Below are 13,765 nucleotides of genomic sequence, written 5' to 3'. Positions count from 1 at the left end.
TTTCATATCTATTTTCAGCTCCTCCTTCATCTCATTATATTTACATCCAACAGAAGGTGTTGGAGCCCGAGGGGAAGGTGTCTGAGCCCGAGGAGGAGGAGTCTGAGCCCGAGGACTTGAGGTCGCGGAGGGAGGAGTAAGAATGCGGGCCGGAATCGATTCATAAGAAAGCTTCTTCTTCAAGTTGACTGCTTCTTTAAGAGTAGCTTCAGCCTTTCTCTTCCTGGTGGCAGGTTTAGGGGGATTGGGAGTACATTCTTCATGTCCACTTTCTTCATCTTCATCAAAATCATCTTTTATTACCTTCCCATCAGTAATCCCTCAAAAAAATCATCAGTTGTCTCGTCGATTTGTTCAAATTTCTCACCACTGTATAACCTCTTCTCCATGGAGGACTCTTCCATCTCAGTCACATCCGTGGTCTCAAGGGCAGTCTTTACCTCGATCGAGGTGTTTTTCCTGTTGGAATGATAGAGTAACAACATTGGGCGTAGAGGGTCATTAATCTGATTCCTTCTGGCGAATTTAGGGATAAAGTTTTCGATGACCTCATACGTCCACACTTGAAGTGCCAATGCGAACCCATATATGTTATATGCAAAAGGAGCATAAGGATCTCCAGCCTTCTCCTTCTTCTCAAAATATGAGCTACTGAGATGTTTCATGTTCTTGTTTAAACCCTTGAGGGTGGCTCTAAAGGTGACCTTCCCCCATGGATATTGGAGGAAAGTGACATTGTCTTCCACCATGTAGAGTATTTTTGGAAATATAACTCTTTTTGGGTCAAATGTGAATAGGTACTGGCAAATCAGGCATACCAGCCCCATCTTGAATGCATCTTCCTTGTCTTTGCATTTGAAAATAGCTTTCTCCAAGTCGCACATTTTCACACTCATGCTCCCTTTAAAATATTTCACCGAGAGAGGTGGACAACCACGCAATTTTTCTTGGTCCAACTCAGGAAAAATGCCGAAACCTATGCCGGTAACCAACGCATACTCCTTCATACCAAATACAAGCTTTTGCCCATTCACCATGAAAGTTATCTCCTTGGAGTTTGAGCTTAACCTCCTCATCAACATATGATGTACAATAGTTTCTGAGAACTGCAAGAGGGGAGCTGTGAATAATGATCTAAACTGGGTATTGTAAACACTCTCCAAAAGATCCATTTCCTCGAACTTATTAACAATCTTCTTCAGGGTGAGGGCACTTTTCCACGAAATCCGACCAGGAAACTCAGTAACTGTTATTTCTGCCATCTACAAAAGGAACAACATCATCAAAAATGTAAGAACAAACACAACACCATAAGTACTTAGCGAATCGGGAGGTACTTAGCGAATCACTAGGTACTTAGCGAATCGCTAGGTACTTAGCGAATCGGGAGGTACTTAGCGAATCGAGAGGTACCCAGTGAAACCGTTAACTGAACATAAGACAACATTAACCATACATAACTAATCAGAAACAAACAATAAAACTTAACATGCAAAAACCCTAAACAAAAAATCTGAAACAAACACCTAAACTTAACATGCAAAGACCAAAATCCATAAACAAAAAACCAGAAAATGATTGGCCACCACAACTTACCATCAGATCAAATAACCTATCTTTGAGGTTATTTAATCAAATTTCCTCTTCAAGAAGGATTAGTAAAATTCTTAAATTTTAGAGTATTTCATAGTACTTTGCATAATAATTTAAAATAATAATAATAGTTATCAGTATAATTCGGAAAATCATTATCTATTATCTTTGTTCGAAAAAAAAGAGTGAAATCGATGAGGGAGATCATAGCTTTTTTTTTTTTAGAGATTTTTGTGAACGTTAATCTCACTTTTTTTTTATGGTCTTCTATTAATTTGTTTTTTCTATGTGATATTTTGTTTTAGTTATATTTAACCTATTCTGGTTTTATAATATTTTATAGACCATTTTAAAAATAATATATATACAGTTAATTACATGTCACAAAAACATATGACTCATTTATTTTTAGTTTAATTATAACTTATAATTAATCTCACATTTTTTTAAACTGTTTATATTATTATTTTTATTGCAGTTTCAATCCATCTCAATTATTTTTTCAGAAAATTTGTTTTTTAATTGGTAAGAAACTACACAAAAAGAATTCATATTAATTATAATATTTTGATGCAAAATTTTAACACAAAGTTATCCAATTTAATTGATTAAGAATGATGTTAAATATATTGTGATCTTTATTCAAACATCCATTACTATTTACTATTTTCCTAGACCCTAACTTATGTCTAGGCGAGGTCCAAGGCAACAGGGGATCTTATGGATTAAAACTGAAATTAATGTATGAAAGATAAATCTATTTAAAGTGAGGATTAAGAAAATGTTTAAAAAATATTCTATATTTTTGTAATGTAAAGATACTAGTATCATATTCATGGTTTAAACTTAAGGGGTTATAAGTGGGAATTAAATGGTGACATTTGATCTCTTAAAAATTATTATTGTCAATTTAACTATATTAGTGTATTTCAATTGTCTTTTTGTTATTATTAATGTATGATTTTTTAAAAATATTTTGTAACTATATATCTGTTTTAAAATACATTATTTTGTGGTCACATTACATGACTCATAATATGAGGAAGATAATGACCAATAATAATAATATGAGGAAGATATAGTTTATTGCAAATATCTAATTAATTGATAAATATAAACTCCCTTACTTTTTCGGCACTTATAATCATTCGCAAGGAATGATATCTTAAAGTTTAGATTGAGACGACTAATATAAAAAACTATATTAGAGTTATTGTCTCAATTATTTTCTGATGGATTATCTGGTCAGAAAGAAATTGAAAACCTTTAATAATCGCAGTTGTCTGATACATATATCATTCTTATTATTATGACGCTTTTTTATATTTTTCGGTAAAGTCAGTTGGAGTTAATTATTCTTTTTAAAAATATACTATGTCATTTAACATATTGAGTAATATTGAGTAACGTGTTTTTATTTTTATTTTTATTTTTGTATTTTCATATTTTTTTCACTTTTTATGTATTTTCATATTTGAGAATTGAACTCTTCTTTTTTTTTATATCTTTTAATACCAATTTTGTGTACAATTTTGTGTAAGTTATTGTTTGATCATTTAAAAAAAATGTATGTTAAAGTAGAATTAATTAAAATTACAAAGTTGAAAAGTAATTATAAAGTTGGCAGACAAGCAGCTTGTAGTTTATAATTTTGAGGAATTGAAATTGAAATTAAAGCACCTGAATATATAGTTTTGTATATATAAAACACAGTTTTATGAAACGATTAATAAATAAATAATCAAAAGCATATAAGAAATTAAAGCTAGGACTAATTAATTGATTAATGATGCCCACTGGCCACCCACGTACGTAGAAGAAATTAAGAATTAATTTGATGAGAGACATATTATTAAGATCCGATGGACTTTGAAGACAAGATCCAATTAATATATATATATATTAGAATAGAATGCAATAGAAATACGAAAGCATACAACTTTTGAATATATATTTGAACGGATAGATAGATCGATCGATAGATCATGTCGGTCGTGGGTTTACTTAAACATGATATGAAATAATAATATTAAAAAAGTTGAAATTAATTAAAACATACATGAAGAGAATAAATGTAAATATATTAATCATGAATATAACCGTGACCCCCTGGCCATGGATAATCACTACTCAGCTCTCGACCACGTCCCATCACAGCTTCATCATGATCATGCTCTTTAATTCATCACAATTTTATTAATTAATTAATTAATTAATTAACTAATAAACCAGTAATTATATAAATAAATAAATTACCTAATTTAGGGAAGTCTCTTGCGCCGGCCACAAGGAGAAGAAGCGAGAAAAGCAGCATCACCACTACAATTACCTGCAAGTAATTATTACTAAACTATTAATTACTTTTAGGGTGTGTTTGATGATGGGGAATTGGAATTGGAATTGACATTGGAATTCTAATTCCAATTCCATGAGAATTGGTATTGAATTACAATTCAATTCCTATGTTTGGAAAAATGATAGAATTGTAATTCAATTCCAATTCCTATGTTTGGGAAAACGATAGAATTGTAATTCAATTCTAATTCCAATGTTTGTAAAATAAAATTTCGGTTCAAAATGTTAACTTTTAAAATATGTTTTCACGTTTTGGCACGTTTAATACGTTTTGACATTTTTTCACATTTTCACACGTTTTTCACACGTTTTAACATGTTTTTCATATTTTCACACATTTTTCACGTTTTTCACACGTTTTTCACGTTTTCACACGTTTTTCACGTTTTTCACGTTTTTCACATGTTTTTCACGTTTTCACACGTTTTTCACGTTTTCACACGTTTTTTACACGTTTTTTACACGTTTTCACACGTTTTCATGTTTTCACGTTTTTTTACACGTTTTAATACGTTTTCACGTTTTAATACGTTTTCACATTTTTCACACATTACAACACGTTTTTCACACGTTTTTCACGTTTTCACACATTATTCACACGTTTTTCACGTTTTCACGTTTTTCACACGTTTTTCACACGTTTTTCACATTTTTCACGTTTTTCACGTTTTTCACACGTTTTAACACGTTTTTCACGTTTTCAAACGTTTTCACGTTTTAACACGTTTTCACACATTTTTCACGTTTTTCACACGTTTTTCACGTTTTTCACACGTTTTTCACGTTTTTCACACATTTTCACACGTTTTCACACGTTTTTCACGTTTTCACGTTTTCACACGTTTTAACACGTTTTCACGTTTTTCACGTTTTTTAAACGTTTTTCACATGTTTTTCACGTTTTTCACGTTTTCACACGTTTTTTTACACGTTTTCACGTTTTAATACGTTTTCACGTTTTCCACACATTACAACACGTTTTTCACGTTTTTCACGTTTTCACGTTTTTCACACGTTTTACACGTTTTTCACGTTTTTCACACGTTTTAACGTTTTCCACTTTTCCAAACGTTTTCACGTTTTCTACACGTTTTAACACGTTTTTCAAACGTTTTTCACGTTTTCACGCTTTTCACACGTTTTAACACGTTTTTCATGTTTTTCACATTTTCATGTTTTTCACGTGTTAAACGTGTTAAATGTATTAAAAATGTGTCAAACGTGTCAAAAACATAAAAAACATGTGAAACGTGTCAACGTGTTAAAAACGTTTTAAACGTGTTAAAAACATGAAAACGTGTCAAACATGTTAAACGTTCCAAACACGTGAAAATGTGTTAAACATGCCAAAACGTGAAAAACATGTCAAAAATGTGGTAAACGTGTCAAAAATGTAAAAAAAGTGTTAAATGAGTTAAAAACGTGAAAACATGTTAAACGTGTCAAAAACGTAAAAAATGTGTTAAATGTGTCAAAAACGTGAAAACGTGTGAAAAACTTGTTAAACGTGCCAAAACGTGTCAAAAATGTGGTAAACGTGTCAAAAACGTAAAAAAATGTGTTAAATGTGTCAAAAACGTGAAAACGTGTTAAACGTGTCAAAAACGTGTTAAATATGTGAAAAACTTGTTAAACGTGCCAAAACGTGAAAAACGTGTCAAAATTGTGGTAAACGTGTCAAAAACGTAAAAAAAACGTGTTAAATGTGTCAAAAACGTGAAAACGCGTTAAACATGTCAAAAACGTAAAAAAACGTGTTACATGTGTCAAAAACGTGTTAAACGTATCAAAAACGTGTTAAACGCGTCAAAAACGTGTTAAATATGTGAAAATTTTGTTAAACGTGCCAAAACGTGTAAAATGTGCCAAAACATAAAAACGTGTCAAATGTGTCAAAAACGTGTTAAACGTGTTAAAAACGTGAAAATCATGTTAAACGTGTCAAAAACGTGTTAAACGTGTCAAAGACGTGAAAAATGTGTTAAATGTGTCAAAACGTGTTAAACATGTCAAGGATGTGAAAAACGTGTTAAATATGTCAAAACGTGTTAAACGTGCCAAAAACGTGTTAAACGTGTTAAAAACGTGAAAATAATGTTAAACGTGTCAAAAACGTGTTAGACGTGTCAAGAACGTGTTAAACGTGCCAAAAACGTATTAAACGTGCCAAAAACGTGTTAAACGTGCCAAAATATGAAAATATGTTAAACGTGTAAAAAACGTGTTAAAAACGTGTAAAACGTGTTTAATGTGTGAAAAACGTGTTAAACATGTCAAAAGCATGAAAAACGTGTTAATTTGGAATTAGAATTCCGACCTAAAAAGATAGGAATTGAGAACTATCAAATTACACTATATTGAATTCCATTGGAATTCTAATTTCACTTCCAATTCTTAATATTAAAGTGTCTAACAAACATAAGAATTGGAATTGGACCCTCCAATTCCAATTCCAATGCCAATTCCAGGGCTATCAAACACACCCTTAGACTAATTTGGTGATATGATAATTTCAAAGAAAAACCAAAACACCTGTCTCCAAATCTTCATCATCTTAATAATTCCTTATAAATCAATTAATCGATCAGCATATACTACTGTCAATATATATACCACCATGAATGGCCAATTAATCAATTAAATATTATTTATTCTTTCTCTCTCCTCACTCACTCCTCACGGGCTAAGTCATCCGACAGACGACAAAAGTCAATTACCCCACTCACTTTGTGTGGTAGGTGTACATTGTCTCGTTTCAGATTTTTATTTTTCTAATTTTCTAATATTAAACTCTATTCATTCCAATAATTAAAATATTTTTTTATTTTTATTAAATTTAAATTTTATGTAAAAATAATTAAATCAATAGGAAAACTATATAAAATATTTTTTTTATCAAGATTTTTTCTAAACTAAAATTAAACAAACTCTAGAAACTAGTTTAAAGTCTTTTTCTTAATTTTTTTTATTTATTAAAATCATTCTTCATACATTTTATTTATTTTCAATTCTAATCATTCAATTTATTAATTAAAATACAAAAAAAAAATTAGTTTTTTTTTTATTTTATAATATAGAATTTGTTTTTCATTAATAATATTTTTTTTAGAAAAAATCAATATAAGTTTAACCCAATATCAAACGCTCCTTTGTTATAAATTATTCGCTAGTTAGGGTATTTGATATGCTAATAGCTACCAGTTTATTTTATAACTAATAATTATATATATATATATATTATTTTTATAAAGTATTTTTGTGCATGAAGTTTATTTTTATATTATTCTCTCTTTTTTTTTCTAAATATTTAACACCAAATAGTTGTATTGTAACCAACACATATAAATTTAAATTATTCTCTCTTCTTTAGATTTAGGTCGAGTGGTGGGTGGTTTGTCGAGTGTGAGGTCGGAATTGGTGGTTGGTTTGACGAGCATTTAAAAGTGTGAGGTCACGAGATGGAGGTCGGATGGTGGGTGGTTTGTGAAGTGTGAAGTTAGAAGTTAGAATTAATGGTTGGTTTGATGAACATTTAAAAGTGTGAGGTCACGAGATGGAGGTCGGGTGGTGGGTGGTTTGTTGAGTGTGAGGTCAAAATTAGTGGTTAGTATGACGAGCATTTGAAAATGTGTGGTCACGAGATGGAGGTTGGATGGTGGGTGGTTTGTCGAGTGTGAGGTCGGAATTAGTGGTTGGTTTGGAGAACATTTGAAAGTGTGAGGTCACAAGATGGAGGTCGGGTGGTGGGTGATTTACAGAGTATGAAGTTAGAATTAATGGTTGGTTTGACGAACATTTAAAAATGTGAGGTCACGAGATGAATGTTGGGTGGTGGTTAGTGTTTGGTTTGACGTTAGATAAGAGGTCTGTGATCAATTGAGATTGGTTATTGATTTGTTAAAGTGAAAGTAAAAGAGATGTTAACTAAGATTGGTGAGTGGATTGTCGAGGGATAGAGACATATGAAAAAGTGTGAGTCATAAGATTATGGTCAGTGGGTGGTTTACCGAGGGGATAAAGGGGTATATGAAAAAGTGTGAGTCATAAGTTGATGGTCAATTGAAGGGTTAGTGGTTGAGTTTGAGGTGTGTCATGAATTGAAGTCGACTAAGATTGGTGGTGGTTTGATGAAGGGATAAAAAATGCATATGAAAAAGTGTGAGTCACAAGATGAGGGTTAATTGAGGAGTTAAGTAAATGTCGAAGGAATAATATATATATATATATATATATATATATATATATTAATATTAATATTAAATTTAAGATTAAACTTAATTTTATCTCAAATATTTATAAATAAATAATATTTTATATATATTCGTATCCGTGTAGGAATTCATATTAGTCTCCATCTCAACTCATTCATATTTTTTATTTTGATAATCTAATTAAATCTCAACTCAATTTAATCCGATCCTTATTAATAAATATAATGGTTTAAAATAAGAATTAAATAAATATAATTGGATTTAATACAAATAGGATGAAATTAGTATAACTCTTAAAAATTTGGATTTTTTTACCATTTTTAAAAATATACTGCAAAATGTTAGGATGAAAAAAAAATATTTGTTAAACACAAAATTTGTTAATTTTTGGCAAAGTGATAAAATTGTGATTCTAAAAATTAATCTCCGATCAATTATATTATTTAAAATAATCAATTAAAATATTTGTAATTTTTCTCATTCATTTTTTAAAAATAATATATGATAATATCTTTTTATCAAAATAATTGACTATACATAAATCTAATTTAAACATTATTATTCAAAAACACGTCTTATTTATTTCTATGAATAATTCACAAATAACCCATCATTTTACGTTCCACAATTTTTCAATCATATATATATATATAATATCTTTTAATTCTCTTTAAAAAAATTATTATATGTTTTTTTATATATTTTTTTTACCTTTGTAATTTTAAATATCTTCAATAATTACTACTCTTTTATAAAGCATATTTCTATAAAAATAAAATATAAATCTCATCTATAAAAGACTGATTATAACCATCTTAGTAGATATTGATGATTATAACAATCTTAATAGATATTGACATTGTTTTATCTAGTCAGAATTATTATTTTATAAATGTTTTATTATTTAATATCTAAGATTTCACTCAATATTCATGTAATATATTAGTGAAATGAATTTATTTATACCATCAATGAGTTAGATATCAAATTAATGTAGCTTTAATATACCAAAATTAAAAAAAATTAAAAAACACAATATTTTACTTCTAATATTTACTCTTTTACCATCAATGAGTTAGATATCAAATTAATGTAGCTTTAATATACCAAAATTAAAAAAATTAAAAAACACAATATTTTACTACTAATATTTACTCTTTTTTAGAATATACGGCAAATGGTTGGTTGATAAATATTATTCTCTAAAACAAAATATTTCTTGATTTTGGCAAAGTGATACAAGTGTGATTCTAAAAATTCGTCTCTAATCAATTACATTATTTAAAATAATTAATTAAAATATTTTCTATTTTTTCTTCATTTTTAAAAAAATATCATATAATAATATATTTTAAATATATTTATCAAAATAATTCACATTTTCATTGAATATATTCTAAACATTATTAATAAAAAAAACACGCCTTATTTATTAGGTTATTTGAATAATTCAAAAATAACTCAAAATTTAATGTTCATCCACTTTTTTTAATCACATTATTTAAATAATAAATTAGTATATAAATATATAATCTTTTAGATTTTTTTAAAAAATAATTATATACTAATACTTTTTTGAAGAAAAAAATAAGTTTTATAATTTTAAATAACTTATTTTGAGAACCTCAATTCAAAATAAAATTATCTTTAAATAATTTTATCGATTACATTACTCTTTTTTAAATGGGTCTTAGTTGCTGTTCTATACCTTAATCTAGCCAGAATTATTATTTTACAATTGTTTTATTTTTTAATATTTACGATTATACTCCATATTCATTTAATTTATTAGTGAAATGAATTTATTTTGCGTCTCTCAGTTTTTGCATGAAATAAGTCCAGGAGTTATTATTCTCTGAATCAACAACGCCGAATGCGACAGAATATAGTTGCTCATTCGCATCCAATGCAATAGCCACCAATAATTGACCACCCACCTTGTGCTTAAGAAAACTAGCATCAATACATAATACAGGACGACAAAAGGATTTGAAACCCCTAATTGAGAGGCCTAGGGACATAAACATATACTTGAAGTGGCCGAGCTCGTCTGTCTGTATGTCGGTTATGGTACCAGGATTACACTTCTCCAACATGTAAAGGTATGATGGCAGTATTTCATAGGAATCCTCTACCGTTCCTCGCACCGCTATTAAAGCATTTTTCCTTGCCCTCCATGCCTTATTATAAGTAAAAAATATCCCATAAGTTGACTGCATGTCTTCAATTATTTTCTTAGGCAAGTGGTTATGATGATGGTCCATATACTTGCTCTTCACGCACTGCCCAATAACCCATGCTGGTATTTGCATTTTTTTCTTGGGCCTCGACAAAACTGAGCATGAGTGTTATTGCTCAAATTTCCGGATCTCAAACATCTCAGAAAACTTACCTTTCACAGCCCGCAAGCTCCACTTGCATGTCTCATCCAAACATTTGAGTTCCCAAAGATGTTTTCTTGACTTCTCCACTTTGAATTCAAAATGATTGGTCATCGCATATTTATATAGAGCAAGTTGAAGTTCTTTTTTATTTTCAAACAACGAACCGACTTCCAATCCGGTTTCACTAGTTAATGCCATCGCAAATGAGGGGTCTGGCTGTGATGTGTCTGTCGGGTCTGTCGATGGTGTACCCATTGAAGATCGTCTTGCACTAGATGGTGTACCCATTGATGATCTTCTTGCACTAGATGGTGTACCCATTGATGCCTTTCTTGCACTAGTTGGTGTACCCAATGATGATCTTCTTGCACTTGGTTGTATAGGTATTGATGCTTTTTCACCACTATTAACATGCAAGTCCTGAGTAAGTGGGATGTGAGGCAAAGAGATTTCTCCGGCTTCATTTTGACTTTCAACAAAGAATTCCGAGAGTACAACAGGTGGTACAAATTTTTGAGTAAGTTGTGGTGGTAGTATACTTTCTTGAGTTGGGTATGTAAGTAGTGGTATCTTTTCTTTAGTAAATGCTGACTTCTCCACTACAGATACACACAATGGTGACACGGTTCGACCCAAAATCAAGCGTGATAAATATGTGTTCAAATCCCCATCATTATCAATAAAAATAGGTTTTGGATTTCTGATATTCGGAATATCATACTTCACTTGGAGCACTAAATCGTATGTTGATTTCTGTACATTAAGTCTATCGTAGAGTATATCAAGTAATTCAGCATAACGAGTACTTTGGGGTAGATCAAATGTTTTGATTGAAGATGCATCAAAATACAGTATTCCATCAGCATCAATTTTCCACTCTCCATTATAGAAAACGAAAACTTCAGCTGCAATAAAAAACATGATTTGATTTAGAGACGGATAATTAATACTTCACGAATCGCTAGGCACTTAGCGAAACGGGAAGGCCTTCGCAAAACGGGAATGCCTTCGCGAATCGTTAGGCACTTAGCGAAACGGGAAGCAAACCCTAAACAATCGAAGAAACCGAACATCAATAAAACATGCTTAAAATACACGTACCTATTGGAACAGTGCTCGTGCTCGTCGTGGAGCTCATAGTGGATTTCGAACGAACCGTCGCCGCCGAGATCTCCGACGAGATCGCCGCCACCGGAGTTTAGAGAGAAGGAGGAGAAGAGCGGGAAGAGAGAGAAGGAGAAGAAAAGAAATGAAAAAAAATGACTGAAGTTATATTAAATAGTAAGGGTAATCTGAAAATTTCACATATCGTCACTCCGCGAAACGCTAAGTGACTTAGCGTTTCGCGACAAGGACAATTTCGTCCAAAAAAAATAAAAACACCACAAACGAAATAAAATTATCATCTTACCATCCGATCAAATAACCTCGTCTTTGAGGTTATTTAATCAAATTTCCCTCTTGAAGAACCAACTATTCATTATTCTAGATTAAATAATATAAAATTAAAAAATATATATAATAGTGAGAGTCAAGTCAAGTCAGCGCCGGGAACAAATACGTACAGAGGTTAAATTAGGTATTTGCACACTTTCTTTAATTATATATAATAAATGAAAACATTAAAGCAAAAGAAATATTACAACCAGCAAAGAAGGTTATATATAACACCAAAATTCATGTATTATTTCCAAATAATACTTAATTATTTTTTTCTTTAATCAGAATTTAATTATTGAAAAAGCTTTTCACACCATTTCACTTATCCATCGTTTTAATAAAATTTGGATTTAAAATCTTGTTAAACTCTAAATGAATATACATACTTATCTAAATATATAAAAAATTCAAAATCCAATCTGATCAGGTACTGGACCACCCACAAACGAGGATACTCTATTCTCAAAGCTCCCTATTCCTTATTTTTTTTATTTTTTTTTTCAATTTTAAGCAGAATATCCTAATTGCCCATAAGAGAATCTCCAGCCCGCATCGGACAGCGTGAAAAATGGCTGTTCATTAGTTTTTTTCATTTTTTGCATTGTAGATAAAAGCAAAAAGAAGGCAGTGCCTTCTATGCCGGTCATGCCCTCCTCTGACTTTTTCATAATTATATAATATAATATATTATATAATATAGGAATATTAGTTATATATTTAATTATAATATTTTTTCTTAATATTTTTAAGTAAATATATATTCTAAAGTTTTATTATAAGATATGAATATTAATTATATATTTAATTATAATATTTTTTCTTAATATTTTTAAGTAAATATATATTCTAAAGTTTTAGAATAAGATATGAATATTAATTATATATTAAATTATAATAATATTAATTATATATTTAATTATAAAAATATTATAATATATAATATAGGAATATATGTTATATATTCTCAAATTTATTCTTGTAATTGTTTTAATATTATAATATATTTTAAACAAATTAATATATTTTTTATTAATTATATTAACACGTGAGTTTAAAATCTCAAATTTTTCTATAACACAGGAATATTAGTTATAATATTCCTATATAATTGTTTTTAATATTATAATATATTTTAAATAAATTAATATATTTTTTATTAATTATATTAACACGTGAGTTTAAAATCTCAAATTTTCTTATAATATAGGAATATTAGTTATAATATTCCTATATTATAAATTAGTTATTTATTTAAAATAGTATAAATAAAATTTATTATTTAGATAAGAGGGCGGGCAGAAGCATTAGAGTGCTTTGACCAAGTACAATGTGTGCCTGCTTTCTGTTGATGTGGAATATATTGATTTCACAAAATAAGAGGGCAGAGGTCTTGTGTGCTGATGCTCTAATGACTCATTTTGAAATATAGTATTGGTTTTTGCATTTAATAGTTTTTGAAACACAATAAACCTATTAATTATGAGCTCATTAAATATTAAACAATGGCTGAATATATATAGATTAGGTTAGAGTGGCGAGTGAAGTCAATAAGAACGGCGAGGCCATTAGAGGACATGATTTGGATCGATTGTTTGTTGGACCCCATATAAGTTAAGTTGACTTTGTCGTCTCTCAAGAGATGACTTAGGGATAGTTCTATTTTTTAGGGATAGATTTCATGTGTTGAATGTTGATTACCATGGTTAAAATCATTGATGAAAATGAATAAAATCCAAGGAAAAATCATAATAATACTACATCAAATCCAACATTATGATTTAA

General features: G+C 29.6%; 1 long non-coding RNA gene across 1 annotated transcript; it reads right to left on the bottom strand.

Annotated features, from left to right (window-relative positions):
- Positions 1-3,478: 3,478 nt before the first annotated feature.
- On the bottom strand, positions 3,479-3,920 carry LOC124918666. The gene is made up of 2 exons (XR_007097504.1): positions 3,850-3,920; positions 3,479-3,768 (listed from the first exon to the last, which is right to left on the bottom strand). It is a non-coding gene; the product is annotated as an uncharacterized LOC124918666 (long non-coding RNA).
- Between the last annotated feature and the right edge of the window lie 9,845 nt (positions 3,921-13,765).

This window comes from Impatiens glandulifera, chromosome 1, assembly GCF_907164915.1.
Source record: "Impatiens glandulifera chromosome 1, dImpGla2.1, whole genome shotgun sequence".
In the NCBI taxonomy this organism is placed as follows: Eukaryota; Viridiplantae; Streptophyta; class Magnoliopsida; order Ericales; family Balsaminaceae; genus Impatiens; species Impatiens glandulifera.
This window is presented reverse-complemented; position numbering and strand designations above follow the sequence as displayed.